The sequence below is a fragment of the Camelus bactrianus genome, chromosome 9 (assembly GCF_048773025.1).
Source record: "Camelus bactrianus isolate YW-2024 breed Bactrian camel chromosome 9, ASM4877302v1, whole genome shotgun sequence".
In the NCBI taxonomy this organism is placed as follows: domain Eukaryota; kingdom Metazoa; phylum Chordata; class Mammalia; order Artiodactyla; family Camelidae; genus Camelus; species Camelus bactrianus.
The window spans coordinates 524,742-538,657 of NC_133547.1; positions in this window are offsets into that span (position 1 = coordinate 524,742).

The following is a 13,916-nucleotide window of genomic DNA, read 5'->3' on the forward strand; positions in this document are numbered from 1 at the left end:
CTGTGAAGCTCAGTGTGTCCCAGAGCCTGAAAGTACCTTTCGAGATGCTCTCAAATCCACCAATCCAAAGGTACCTACTACATAACTCTTAACCTAAAAAAAAAAAAAAAACACTAAAGGTACCTACCACTGCAGAGTCATTTAGACACACAATGGGGACACTGGAAACTGAAGCTTTATAAACAGTTCTGTACTGTCAGCCTGCGTATGCTTGGTCAACACAGAACAAATACCCAAGATAGTGTTGTGATAAGGAAGATAGAAGGATGCTGGCCACCTTAAAGGAGTACAAAGATGGGTCTCTGACAGTGGTCTTCACGGAGAACATCTCCTGTCTGTATAGTTAAATATACTGTCCAATTTTGAGCAACACTTTTAACTATTTAATATATCTTACTTCATATCCTGACATATGTTTAATTCCTATCTGAATCTGAATCAATCTCAAAAAGAGAACAGCAGAACAAATGCCATTTTGGCATGGGAATGACTGCAGTGTTTTGCAATATTCCATCATTATTTATCATTTCATGGTTGGTCTTGATTCATCTACCCCCCCACATTAGTATATTATTTAACCTGTAATCCAGACATCATGTATTTCAATGTATAATCTCTTCAGAATGTGTTTCTAAAATATAAGGGTTCTTTCATAAGTCCAATAACTTTGGCATAAAAAATCATATTTAAAATTAATGTAAACATGTTATCAGTGCTGAGTTTTCTCAGTTGTAGTATTGGTTATTTAGGGCAGATTGCAATCTGCATACAAAATACATCTTCAGCCAATTATTAAGTGCATCTTGTTAGTCTGTTAACCTATACGTACCCATTCCATGTGAGCACACTAGAGCCAAGTAGGAGAAAGGCACTGCAGCCTGTAGACTGTCAGGGACCCACTGCCTCAGCCAGTGGGAGTCTTCTGTAATCTCTCTAGGGACCTGGGTGGCTACAGAGCCCTGAGGTTGTGGTGGCTCTGTCCTTCAGCCCCAACCCACTCTTGGCTTCTACTGGGAGAGGAACGATTTGTATCAGGTAAGAGTCAGGCTCTGAGATACAACTGCTGAGGCTTAACACATTGGTTATCATCGCATGGGTAGTGCATCACTCTGTGACTCTGGAAGAGTTGTAAAATGTCTTTGTACCTCAAGATATAAGTTAGCCCAAGTTAAAATTAGCTTATTTCACAAATGTACAGCATCTCAATGGTTTATCAGAGGATGAGCTTTTCTCATTCATAGATACGTTCCTGTGTATAGGCAGTGAGCTCTGCACCACACAGTGATTCAGGGACCAAAATGCCTTCTATGGTCAATATATGGCTCTAAGGCTCCCCTGGCACTGTCTAGGTGACCAAGAGGAAACAAGAGGAAGTGGAGAAGTCACACCCACTTCCACATATATGACTTCTAGTCACATTCTGTTGACAAGGACTGGTCTTTGGGCCAACCCTGTGTGCATGGGCAGGAAAATGAGGCTGAGCTCTGTGCCCAAGAGAAGACCCAGTGAGTTTGGTGAACATATATGTTGGCTGCACTCAGCCTACTCTTGAAAAATGATATCTCTTGAAAAATGACAGCCATAATGGTTTCTATGCCATGTAAGCAGATAACGAGTAGCTCAACAAAAGTTATTTATTAATATTATTCGTGTAATGTAGTCATAATGAATACTACTATCTCAAAGTTACTTGTGGACACGCTTGAAAAGTCACACTTCCTAGCTTAATATACCCATGAATATCATCCCACCCTTTCTACCTTCACTGTATCTGCTGACCCTCCTCTTTTATTAGTCAGATACTGAAAAAGTCTTTCCCCCCATGTCCTCCTGTTCTCGCTGTCCTGTACAACCTCAAGAGGTAACCTGCTCTTTCATATCGGGGCTGATGTGGGCAGCTGGAGTCGTTAAGCATATTGATGGCTATGACACAGAGTCACAGTCTCTTCCTTCTGGTTGCTTCTCTAGCTGGCCAGATTCTCCACTGTTCCTCCAAAACTGTTCTAAATCTTCACCTCTCCTCAATCCCATGCATCAACTTCAATACAAAAATACTAAGAAGGGCCCATGATCTTGCCCAGACCCCCAAATTTCCCTGTTTTAGTGGGTGGCACTGCCTGCCAACATTTTGAGAAGGCTGGAACCTCAGATCCCTCAGTCCTTTCTCTATCAAACCCATCATGCAGCCACCCACACATCCTGTCCATCTTCCATTATTTTCACCCCCTGGATTTACCACCTTGACCAAGTCAGTGAGCTCCGACACTACTCTCCTATTCCAAGTTATCAACTCTTGCCTGAATGTTGTTCCCCAAATCCTAACTGGTTTCCTCATATTTGCTCTGTGCCACTGGTCAGCTCTGACTCCTGCACCCGTTCCCAAATCCACTCAGACCTTTCCCACTTTCTACACAGCTGCTCACTCATCGTAAGTCCATACTTCTGTTTTTGCTCCTTTCCCCTTGCCTACTCATAAGCAGCTATATCCTACTGCCTTCTTCCTTTCTCACCTCTGCATAAGTGGTCCTGACTCTGGCTAAAGCTATTATCTGCATCTGAATCTAAATGTCATCTTCAATTTTCTCAAGGAACTTACTTCACTTATTTCCTGCTTATGATAACTTCATTCTCTCTATGATCAATGTTAAAAAACGCTCATGCTGTTGAGAATGGGGAAAATTAACAAACATAAAAATGCTCTCAGATATATAATAACTGGCCTCTAGATGGTGTTGACTGTATTTCACGTGCCCAAACACACTTTCTGGAGAGGTTGTCTCAGTCTAGGAATGGATCAGGATGGTCAAAAGTTTTCACACATTCATAAATTCACTTTAGAGAGAAACTGCTTACAAATGTATTGCATAAATAAACACTTTCCCCAGTGGGGCTTTCTGCAAAGGTCATGGTCACTGGTCAGGAATGTTTACCTGCTTTCCATACTGCCCATCCGACTGCACCAGATATTACGAGTCCCTGTCAAACTTGGAGCATTTGAGATACTAACTTTATAATTTTTGTTACTAAACTTTGGGATGAATTGTTTGGATAACTACTGTCCTGTGTTAATACTCATTGATTTTCCATCTTTTTTTTCCCCATCTTTCTATCTTTTCCAGCTCCAACCTGAAATATATCAATAAAGCAAATCATTACCCTTTCCCCTATATTTTTCTCTTTAAAAAAAATTGAATTATAGTCTATTTACCATGTTAATTTCTGGTATATAGCATAATGATTCAGTTATACATATATACAAATTCCTTTTCATATTCTTTTTCATTATAGGCTATTGTAAGGTACTGAATATAGTTCCATGTGCTATACAGTAGCTCCTTGTTGTGTACCTATTTTATATACAGTAGTGTGTATCTGCAAATCCCAAAAGCCCTATTTATCCCTCCCGACTCCCTTTCCCTCTGGTAACCATAAGTTTGTTTTCTACATCTGTGAGTCTGCTTCTGTTTTGAAAATAAATTCATTTGTGTTATTTTTTTAAGATTCCACATATAAGTGATATCATATGGTATTTTTTTCTCTTTCTGGCTTGCTTCATTTAGTATGATGATCTCCAGGTCCACTTGTGTTGCTGCAAATGGCATTATGTTATTATTTTTTATGGCTGAGTAGTATTCCATTGCATATACATACCACAACTTCTTCATCCAATCATCTGTCAATTGACATTTAGGTTGCTTCCATGTCTTGGCTATTGTAAATACTGCTACTCTGAACATTTGGGTACATTTATCTTTTCAAATTAGAGTTTCCTCTGGATATATGCCCAGGAATGGGACTGCTGGGTCACATGGTAAGTCTATTTTTAATTTTTTAAGGCATTGCCATACTGTTTTCATAATGACCACAGCATCACCTATATGTCTCAAAAATAAACTTCTATGCTGGAAGTTAGAGAATGGAACAAATACAAAGCCCTCTTCCACTCAGATATTTCAATGATTTCTGAACACACCAGAGAGAATAGAGTCCAACCACAGAGGCATAAACAGAGTGATAGGGGAATATGTTAAATATAAGCATTTAGTATGTGAAAAATGGTAGAATCAGAAAAAAATTGAGAAAGGCATTCTGGATTCAAAGGCATCATTTTGAGCCTATATTCATATGAAAAGACTACATTTTGTCTTGGTTCTCCAAACTATAATTAACATAAAACTACAAGGTCCTACTGTATGGCACAGGGAACTATATTCAATATCTTGTAATAACCTATTATAAAAAAAGAATATATATACACACACACACATATACACACACACAGGTATAACTGAATCACTATGCTGTACACCAGAAACTAACAGAACATTGTAAATCAACTATGCTTTAGTTTTTAAAAAACCCATGAATTTACTGCCATTTTAATCTGCTTAAAATGGGCAATGTATGGTACTATATTAAGGAAAAATAATAGGAATGCCAACAAAATAATTTTAATGTAAGTGCTCCTAGGGAAAACGAAGATTTAGATGTCCAGCTTTTATGCAGGGTCTGTGACTACATTCAGTCATTTATAGAACATTGGCAATGTTGTTCCTAGAAACCATCTTGTGTGCTCTATGTTTCCTGTAATACTTATGTTCATATCTGGTCTTTGAAGCTCAGCTTTAGAAGAAAATTATTTTTCAACCTAATTGACAGATTTTCTTAGCCAAAACCCCGTAGTATATTTTCCTCAAGTGGACTTGAGAATAATTTGCCTTACCCTCAAAAAAAAAAAACCCACAAAAATTTAATTAATTAAAAAAATAATACTTTGCCACTTAAATAAAATATCTATTTGAATTATGATGGTAAATACTTCCACCTTAGAGTAGATGCCATGACAGATACAGACATATAGTAAATGGAGACGGAGGGATGGTCCTTTTGGTATCTATGCTGAAGATCTCTCAACTTCCTTTTCATCTGGGATCCTAGAATAGAGTAGCTAAAATATCCTAAAATGTCTCCACAATTCCTACAAGGATCTTTTCTACAAAGACTTCTTTGGGCTAATTCACCACAACTAAGCTGGAAACATACCTTCTGACAGGTTTTTTTCTACCAGCATCTAAGGCTCTTTCCCTTCCTCCAGTAGGATGGTCACATCTTCCTTACTGTCACAAAGCTATAGTCCTCAGGGAGGAGAGGCCACCACAAGAAGGATTAGAGGGAAAATTGATAGATGTTGTTGAAATGGGAAGATAAGCATCAGAAATAGCACAGTAGAGCTGCTCGTTTCCTTGGCAACATGGACCAGAAATTTAGGCATTTACTGAGGAGGGTCCCTGGCAATAGAGAGTGGCACAACATTAGAAATGACAGGTTCTCATAATACTACACAATCACTTTCATATATAAATCTCTTTGAGTAGAATCTAGCCACTGACACTGTTCATGAGAGAAGTCTACCAAGTCCCTCTCTTCAGATGCCAATCTCAAGTAGTAGGTCCCCAGCTACTTCTCTCCAACTTCTCTGCAACTTGGCTACAAATCGGAAGTTCTAATGACCTCCTCCCCCTTGGATCCAATTACTTGCTAGAGTGGCTCACAGGAGACAGAGAAATATTACCTATTTTACCACTTTATTAAAGGATACGATATAGAATACTGATGAAGAGCCAGATGGAAGAAATGCATGGGGCAAGGTACGGGTAAGGGGCAAAGAGCTTCCATGCCCTCTCCAAGTGTGCCACTCTCCCAGAATTTCTGTATGTTCACCAATATGAAAGCTTTCCAAACTGTCCTTTCAGGGTTTTTGGAGGCTTCAGAGCATAGGGACAGCTGATTGAATCATTGGTCACCAGTGGCTGAACTCAATTTCCAGCCCCTCTACCCCCCCCAGTGCTCAGGACTGGGAATGAAAATTCAAACTCTCTGATCACGTGGTTGGCTCCACCACCAGCCCACCAACCCCATCCTTAGGTGCCTTCCAAAAGTCACCTCATTAAGATAACAAAAGACACCTTCATCGCTCTTAGAGGGAATATTTCAATGGTTTTAGGAGCTCTGTGTCAGAAAGGGGATGAAGACCAAATATATATTTCTTATTGTAAATTATCATATCACTCCTGGGCTTTTTGCCATTAAGCCCAGTCTACATTCCACACAGCTCTAGCCGACAGAGAATTTGTCCCTAACAACACTCCAGCATCTACTCCACACTGTGTGAGCTAATGCAATCTTACTGGTTCCCTTTACCATGTCCAATTACCATTGTTTGAAGGGTGGATTTACATGCCTTCTTTTATATAATACTTGGTAGTGGAAACATTCCCTGATCAGATAAATTTCCATCCGCACAATGCAATCGGATTGTTCACACATACCAATTTTCCTACCAACTTTTATCTCAATTCAATCAACTTTTATATCCCTAGGTTATTAACCAAAGCAAAACACCCAACCCCAAAAAACAATCAAACAAAACCACCACAACAACAAAACAATGCAGAAGACTGCAGATAAGAAAAGAGTTCATCTGGGGTCCTAAGAATTGCAAATTAGGATACACAGATTCTGGTAAAACCAAAAGAGTGAAACTAAGCAGGACCCTGTGGGACCTTCCAGGGTACAAATCCTTTCCATGTCTCCCTGCCCCTTTTGTTCCTTGTTTGTAAGAAATTGGCTTCTTTCAGCCTTTCACTGTTGGCAAGGATATGAAAGAACTGTGTGCCTCATACACTACTAGCAGGAATACAAAAGACCATAATCTGCAATTTCTTAAAAAGTTATCTACCCACCTACCCTGTAACTCAGGCACTGCACTGCCCCGCCCCAAGTTAACACAAATTAAATGAAACATATGTATATGAAGAACTAAGTTCAAATAACTTAGCAGGTTTATTTGCAAGAATCAAAAACTGGAAACCATTCACAAAACATGCATAAAAAGATAGAAGAACAAAGGAACAGTGGTACACCCACAGACTTCTCAGCAATACAAAAAGAACAAACTACTCATTAAGCACCATTGATGACTCTCAAAATGAGTGAGCCACATGAAGCTACTCAAAGGAAAAAACAGTAGACACTTTATGAGAAGAATTATATACAATTCTAAAATGGAAGCTAATCTATTATAATGGAAAATAAACCAATGGTTGCCTGGAGGGCAGAGACAGTAGACAGAGACCCTATTAGATGGAACGAGTAAACCAAGAGAGGGAGAGGTTCATTATTATGATTGTGATGGTGGTTTCATGGATTTATATGATTGCCAAAACTTACCAAGTTGTCAAGTTTAAATATCAGCAGTTTGCTGCATGTCACTTATACCTTACTAAAACTCTAAAAGTATGATTTAAAATAAGAATTTCGATTTTCTACAATTCTGGACCATCAGTTTGGCAAACCTATATTGACTCTACCATTTCTTCCCTCATGCCCTAGGAAGGACACCTTGCCTTAGTGGTGGCAAATATCAGAAGCAATGAGGCAATTTCCATCAGAATCGATGGGAAGGCAGGCTGAGTTACAAAGGGCCTTCACTATCCTCATTTTCCTGCACAGCAACAGATCTGAGGTGAACACTCAGAGATGCTATAGGAATTCACAAAACATTTAGAATTATTTCCTCCCACAAAGACCTCCCTATACAAGAGACTTAGTTCTAGAGGCCATGAGAATTTCTGCACCTGCTCATCCTTCACAACAGTAGTGACTGGATCATTGTGGAGCCCCCTTCAAAGAAGGCACACTCCAAAAAGCTTGTGATGGTCTCTTCCCCTCCCTATAAATCCAGTGTTTCTGTAACAAATAGGATTTCCTTGCCCATACAATCACAAAACCTATGATACCGCTATCTGGAATTCTGAACATTCAGGTACATGGCTCCACTGCAGGACCTGGGGAACAGATTTCCCTCACCAGCTGGACACAGTGCAACATACCCCATAAACAAGACAATTTCTTCGTGCCTTTGGAAACACTGAAGGTTATCACAACTGCTCCTCCACAGGCTGACCTCTGAACCAACAAAATACCAATGCATCCAGGCTACAGATAAGGACCACAAATCCCCAGTCTTTTCTTGGAGGCCTCGGACAGCAAGGCCAACTAGGCCAACACTACAGAGAGGTATATTCTGCCATCATACTGTCCCTTCTGAGGCAGAGTTTGGGATCCCTGAGGAAAGCTGTTCAGCCCTGATTGTTGGCAGAACCCAGTTGTCTTCAAATCACCACAGTGCACAGAACCCCAAGATTAAAGGAGTTTAAAGAGTAAGGCCTCCATTTTCACACAAACCAGTAAAATGAGAAGCAGGCTGTTCCTGGGCTGGAGACGTAAAGGGAGGAAAATCCCATCACAGGAGTCACGCGAGACCAACAATATCCCTGAAAAGAGCAGTCCCAGTTGCAAGTCACCAGCAGAGTCCTCTAGGCCAAAAACTGGTCAGGTCAGTGATGTAACCCATCACAGAAATTAGAAAGAAAGGAGTGAGTGCTCAGGCTTCTTACAAAGGCTCCCACAAATGGGACATCAAGGTTTCCTTCCCTGGTTCAGTGATGCATGTCATGGGCACCTGCCACGCGGTGGGGGTAAACTGGCAGTGATGTAAATCTGGTAAGTGTCCTGGGCAGGTTAAGAAGTGCAATGCAGCTCCCATATACCTGAAATTTAAGTGGTTTATTACATGTATGAATTCAACACAGCAGACAGCACCCTCATAAGGAATCTCCCTAGTGTTTTAGTAAGCCATAACCCATCCCTGCACAACTATTCTTTTTCTGAAGTGAACTTTGTGGTATCCAATAAAAGACTGAAGGCTGTGAACTCTCCAGTGTGTAATGAGGTTAGAGTTTTCACTAAAGGCTTCCCACATTCATCATATCCACAAGGCCATTATCCAGAACATTATGGTGTTCTATGAAACTGGGGTTGTAGGTAAAAGACTTTCAACATTTCCTACATTAGGAATTCCTGTAGTGTGACTACTCCTGTGTTTAATGAGCCTGGAGTTCTTAGCAAAAGACTTCCCACATTCACTGCACTCCTGCAGCTTTGATCCAGGTGAGTTCTCTGATGTTGATGGTTAGCTTCAGCTAACCAATTTCCCAAATTTTCTTTACTTAAAAGGCCTTTCTCCAGTGAACTCTGATGTCGAAGGAGTGAAGAATTTTGGGTAAATGCTTTTCCATATTTGTTGCACTCATAAGGCCTTTCTCCAGTGTGAACTCTCCTTTGTTTAATGAAGGTAGAATTATCAGCAAAGAATTTCCCACATTCATTGTACTCATAGGCCTTGAACCAGAGGGAAGTCTCTGATGCTGAGAGAGCAGAGTTTTGGCTAAATGATTTCCCACATTCACTGCATTTATATGGCCTTTCCCTGGTGTGAACTCTCCAGAGTATGATGAGGTGAGACTTCTTGCTAAAGAATTTCTTACATTCCCCACACTCATAAGGCCTTTCTCCAGTGTGAACTTTCCAGTGTTGAAGGAGGGCAGAGCTTTGGCTAAACGATTCTGCACATACATCACACTCATATGGCTTTTGTTTCAGGTGAACTCTCCTATGTGTAATGAGGTTGAAGCACTGGGTAAATGATTTCCCACAGTCCATACACTCATAAGGCCTACTTCTAGTGTTACCTCTCTGGTGTTCAATGAGGTTGGAATCTTTGTTAAATACCCCACATTCCCCAGGTTCAAAAGTTCTTTCTCCACTGTAAACTTTCCAATGTTGACTGAGGTTATAGCTTCTCTCAAGTTCACCGCATATAAAACATGTTTCTCTAGTGAGAAGTCGCTGGAGCTGAACAAGTGTGTGTTTGGGGCTGAGGCATTTGTGCATTCTCCCCATTTATGATAAGTTTCTCCCTTCTGAAAGGCCGCCCCACACTTGGTTCTGCTGTTTCCCCTCTCCCAGGAGTGAGTGGCCTGTTGCTGGAGGAATTGAGAGCTGGCCAAGAAGTCCTTCCCAACCACCCTAAAGAGTAACGGCTTCCTGACCCATGTCATTTGCAGCTCTTCACAAATGAGGTTGTGGGCACATCACCTCTGGGGATTTCTCCCCAGTGCACTACTTCTGATGCTGATGAATGTTTGCAGTGACATTAATGGTTGTTTCTGACATGTCTCATATCTGTATAGTTTCTTGTTTGACTGCATTCCTTGATATTCATCCAAGAGCAAAATGTCTCTTAATATCAGGACACAGATGTCACAGGGGTGGGCCTTTTTGGAAGACAGATCTGTCTTGGGAGTCCTGACCTGTGACACTCTGAACAGAAATACTCTGCTCAAAAGAAGCCTTCTCATTCTCCGCTTCATGGCAACAACCTGAAAGCAAGAAATGTCGATGAAGTACACGTTGACTTTAGTGGGAGGGGCAGCCCTCACACAAGTGTGTGTTTGACAAACTCATCAACGAGTTTGTGTGAGTATTTACAAGAACAGTGAGTTGGGTTCAGGTGGCTGAATGATGTGGCTGTTTAGCAATATTGGGCTATAAGGACCACAGGACAGGGAAGGCCATATGAAGGAAAAGACACAATTATGTGGTATGTCACAGGGAAGGGAAGCAGGGTGTAAAATTACTTTCTCTGCAAACAACTCTCAGCAAGATCTTGTCTGCCAGTAACACATGACTGCAATGTAGATGGGTATTTCCAGGCCCAAGAAAATATGACTGCAACAGAGCAACTGTCAGTCAGGGATGTTTTAAGAATGGGTACATGTTTGATTACAGAAAATACCTGGGCCAATGTGAGAGACAGCACAGATACAGCCCTGAGAAAAGTGAGTGATACAGGGAGTGCAGAGATGTGAGGATTAGCCACAGGCTGAATTAACAGTGGAAGAACCTCAGGAGAGAAATGACAAGTCAGCACTGTCAAGAATGGGGCAAAAAATTCAGAAGTAAGGTATGGCCTCTGGACATAGCATCAAAATACTAGTCAAACAAAATAAACTTCTGGTATCACTTGAACACAGGATTGACATCATGCACCCCCACAGGGTACTACTGCACAGAAGCAAGTTCCCTTGGAGCCATTTTGGCTAAAAGTCTGAACTCATATCCGTCCTGTGAACAACCAAGGGCTCGCCACCCCACTTCTGAAATGAACAAGTGTATGGGACCTGGATGATGCAAGTACCAGGGGAAAGACACAACATACAAGCAGCTGACCCATACTCATCACATCATAGCCCAGAGGAAACAAATCTAAATATTTTTAATAGAACTTTGGGTCTTGCAAGAACAGTCCATGGTCCACATCAGAGATGTAACTCCTGGCACAGGCAGTCGAGAGGAAATGTCAATGAGAAGAAGGAAGCAGAATCTGAGGCACACACAGGCCTTGGATCTGGACAAGGTCATCCAGCCAAGAGGAGGGCAAGTATAGTGGGATATATCAGGCTGAATTCAAGACTCCTGACTCTGGATCCTTCCAGGGAAAGCTGCAGGGAAGCAGATACTGGCTCTTAAAGGAGAACAGATGGCAGTGCAAACACCTCAGCCCAACCAACCACAGCAGCTACCCAGGGAACTGGGGACAAAAGCAATGACCATGGTCCTGATGTGAGAAGGACAGACTTGTTACTGGGGAAAAGGAAAGGGCAGAGAATAGCTCAGGGCATGGGGAAAGGTTTGAGGTTCTTACCTAGGGAGGTTCTAAGTGCCAAGTTATCCAGAATCACATCACAGTACAGGCATCTCTGAGCCTCATCAAGGAGACCCCATTCCTCCCAGGAAAAGGTCACAGCTACATCTTTAAAGTTCACATCTTTAAAGCTCACAGTGACAAATGAAACCACAAACAGTCTACATCTACGGAGTCAATCCATTTCACCACACATCTACCCTATGACCACCAAATGCCCAAGCCTCAAAACTCAGAGGAACAACCAGGCCCTGGCACCACTGGTGTGCTTGTCTCCCCAGGGGCCCATTGATCACTGGGTATTCGGTGGAAGGATATATATACCTCATCTAAAGGCCTGGCAAAAAGGGATCCATTTCCTCTTGCCAAGCAAATCCCCTGCTATGGCCACTGTCATGTAATTATCAATGCAATGCCCTAGACCATCAGACACGCTTCCTCTCCAAGCACACATCACTCTTTAGACTGCACATCCCTCTGTCTCTGTATCCCACAGCCACATGACTATGGCCACCACCACCTCACTGCTGCACACCATAGGCATCCCCTATGTTACTTCCCACATGTTACTTGTAATTAAATCAGCCTCCTAACCCCACCATAGGGTTATGATGGTGGCCTAACACAAGACACCTGAGACTGAAGAGATGAGCCCAAAAGCAGTTTACTAATCACATAAATTCACACCTCTGAGAACAGGACACCACTCACCACACAAAGCCGCAAGAGAGCTGCACTCCAGAAGAGTAAACAAACAAGGGCTGTGCGATGCAACCTTTGTAGGATGAAGAGGTTGGGATATCCATGGTTCCCACAGCAGGATGTGACTGGCTTACATAATAATTCTGGAGGCTGTTGGGGAACTGATACCTGCTACAAAGAGGTAAGCAGGAACTGTACCTGGTTTCCTTTGTAAAAAACGGTTGTTAGGTTAGGAGACACTACCCACAGGAACACAGTGGGGAGAGAAACCTGCATGCACACTATCTGAGGGCACCCAGGTTTCACCCAGTGTCAAGGAAGCACATCATACTGGGTTTAGGCCTTACACCAGAAGTTGGCAGACAGCACCCACAATATAATTGACAAAGTCAAACAGGATCCGATATGACCACAGACCTCCCACAAGTCCCAGTAGCAGTGTCAGAAATCATTTATAAAGGCCTTACTGCATAGCTCTGATCCTTGCCTCAGATTCAGACAAACAGAAGCACAAGTGGATCTCAGATACCCAGAGTACCGTGCTACTTCTGTGCCACATGAGCTGTCCTTCAGCGGTGGCCTTTCTCCTCTCCTTTACCTTCATTCAAACCCTAGCCCCGTTAATGGCCCACCCCAAGCCTAGTGATTCTCATAGACAATGTTACTTGCTCACGACCATATACATCAGGTTGAGTGAAACACCCCAGGCACCATCAAAGTCCTCACAAATCTTGGTGAGCCTATCAAGTGGTTGAATGAGCACCAGCTCTGCCTGAGTGAATATGCGTGAATTATCCTTGCTTCTACATCCACCTTATGTCCATTCTTCTCTGGGAAGCCCTGGTCACCTGCCAGACTATCTCATACACCAAAATTTCATTGCCGTTTACCTACGTTTATGAAGGCTGACACCATCAGCCAGGTATCTAAGCCAGAGTCTCAATCCTTTGCCCCCACCCCCCACACCTCTCCCTCTACAAGTTTTGCCACCACAACCTTAAGTTTGCTTCTCCTAAATGTGACCCACTGCTCCCTCATCTTGGGCCACCCTGTAATCATACTTTGGATATCATACCTGAATCACTACCAAGAATTCCAAAACTGTATGTTAGCTGCTCATTTGATGCCTCCACTCAGTGGTGTCCGAAATACCTCAGATTCTTAAACATGGTCAAAACAAAGCTCCTGTTAAACCCAGCGAATGTTATACCTGCAACCAGCTTGCTCATCTTAACTGATGCAGCTTCCATCCTACAGTTGCAAAGCCAAGGTCATCAGTAACTTCTGTTTCACTCCCTCGCTATCCACCAAGTTAGAAAATCTAGTGGTCTCTTTTAAAAATATGCAGCCAGAATACAACCATTTCCCAGGGCATACCCTGCTCCATTAACCCGCACGTGGACTATGGTAGTGGCCTCCACAATGATGGTCTTTCCTCTCTCAAGCCCACGGTCTATTTTCTACTTTAAAGCCAAATGAAGCCTGTTAAGGCTTTGGTCCTTCACTTCCCTCCTGTGAACCAAACCTCTACTTACCTCTACAGCACACACCTAGTATCTCAGGCAGTCATTCCTCTCTTGACTCCTACTCACCTGCTATTTATCTG